Source organism: Zingiber officinale, chromosome 6A (genome assembly GCF_018446385.1).
Source record: "Zingiber officinale cultivar Zhangliang chromosome 6A, Zo_v1.1, whole genome shotgun sequence".
Taxonomy (NCBI): Eukaryota; Viridiplantae; Streptophyta; class Magnoliopsida; order Zingiberales; family Zingiberaceae; genus Zingiber; species Zingiber officinale.
This window is the reverse complement of record NC_055997.1, coordinates 126,218,660-126,220,577: the sequence shown is the minus strand read 5'-3', so window position 1 is coordinate 126,220,577 and position 1,918 is coordinate 126,218,660. Positions and strand designations below refer to the sequence as shown.

The window sequence follows — 1,918 nt, the reverse complement described above, 5'->3', positions numbered from 1 at the left end:
GAACTTCAACTTTCTTGGATGGTTGAGCTGTATTTTGTTTGATAGGCTCTCTTACATTTATGGCTTGCACTTCTTGAATTTTTGAGGGAGATTCCATCCAACTTTTGTTCGACCATTCATGGAGGTTCAATGCCACTTGATCAATTAACATATATGCTTCATCTATACTCTTATCTATAAAAGAACCTCCAGCTGATGAATCTAACAAACACTTATCTGAGAAAAAAATTTCCCTATAGAATATGTGCAGGGTCAACCATTTTTCTAAACCATGATGAGGGCACTGTCTTTGAAGACTCTTGAATCTATCCCATGCTTCAAATAATGATTCTCCATATGTTTGAGCAAAATTTGTTATACAATTCCTCATATACACTGTTCTACTTGGAGGGAAAAAATGATTCAGAAATTGCTTCTCCAATTGCTCCCAACTTGTGATACTTTGAGGATGGAGAGAATATTGTTGGTCCCCGTGGGTGTTTTGATGTGATCAACCAAGTTGGTTAGGTCCTGCTGTGTTTTGATCCCTGTGTCTGAGTGTGCAGGAGCTTAGGAGCGCAAGAAGTCGAGCGAAAGATGCAGCTAGCGAGAAAGACGGCACGGGAAGGGAGCCGACGGGCTCGGTGCATCCGAAGGACGAGAGAGCTGCGAAAGAGTACTCCGGTGGAGCGAGAAAAACATGTGCAATGTTCGAGGGACGAGAAGCCGGACGGAAACCTACTTGAGGAGAAGGCCAGGAATTGGGTTCGGGTGAGCCCTATTTCGGTTGGCCGCAATCACCCAAAAGAATGGAGCTTTGGAAGCCAAAGTGAAGAAGAAAAGGAGTCAAAAGAGGCTGGAAGTTACTGTAGCAGGAAGTTACTGTAGCAGGAACTTGAAGGCGCCTTAAACATGCATTGAAGGCGCCTTCAACATTGAAGGCACCTTCATTGCTTGTTGAAGGCGCCTTGAGCCAGGTCAGAATGACCGTTCGAGCACCGAATAGAATTCTATCCACTCACCGAGCTGGAGGCGCCTTGGACCTTGTTTGAGACGCCATGGACCCTCGGGATAGAATTTCCAGAGGCTATTTAAAGGCCCTTGGAGCTAGGAATTAAACAACAACTCAAGCAATCAATCGTGTAGCAATTCCTAGCAATAGTTCTAAGCTTCCAAAGTGTAAAAGGCTTCTCCGCCTTCAGTAAAGGAGATTCTTTTTAGTGCGCTTCTCATTGCCCTGGATTAACAACCTCCTTGGTTGTAACCAGGTTAAATTTCTGTTTCTTTCCCGTTTACTGCTTTAATTACTTTACTGCTTTATTTACTATTGCACTAATTGAGTTGAAAGAACGAGGAGGGTATAGTTTATTTTTTTCAGCAATTCACCCCCCTCTTGCCAGCCTCCGCTGCACCTACAAATATAATCAAGTCCTTGCTTTATCCTTGATACTGAAAGGAAATGCCATCATTCGAACTGCATCTGTTGACACTCCTTCACATTTCACCATATCACAAATCTCTAAAAATATTTCAAGATGATATAAGGACTTTCTAATACTTCTCCTCCAAATTTATGACCTTGTATCATAAAAATTAACTCTAGATCTAGTTGGAAACTTTCTGCTTCAATTTGAGGTTGCACAATGGGAGATAAAAATCTTACAGAAAAGGGTGTAGAAAAATTTCTCATGGGCCTGCTTGACATGTTAGTGCTCATGGATATTCAAGAAAAAAAAATTATTAGAAGAAAAAAATTGAAGAATCAAAAACAAGAAATAAAATGCAATATGAAAAGCAAGAAAGAAAATGCAGAATTTAAATTACAAGAAAGAAAGTGAATGAAAACAAGAAAGAAAAGACAAAATGAAAAAGAAAATTGTCTAGAATAATTCATACGCTAATCAACTAATGTGTTTATAAGTTCTTGTTATTCTTGATG

General features: G+C 40.0%; 1 non-coding gene across 1 annotated transcript; it reads left to right on the top strand.

The window, feature by feature from the left end:
* Positions 1-266: 266 nt before the first annotated feature.
* LOC121998815 lies at positions 267-372 on the top strand. Its single transcript, XR_006116608.1, has one exon. It is a non-coding gene; the product is annotated as a small nucleolar RNA R71 (small nucleolar RNA).
* Positions 373-1,918: the final 1,546 nt, after the last annotated feature.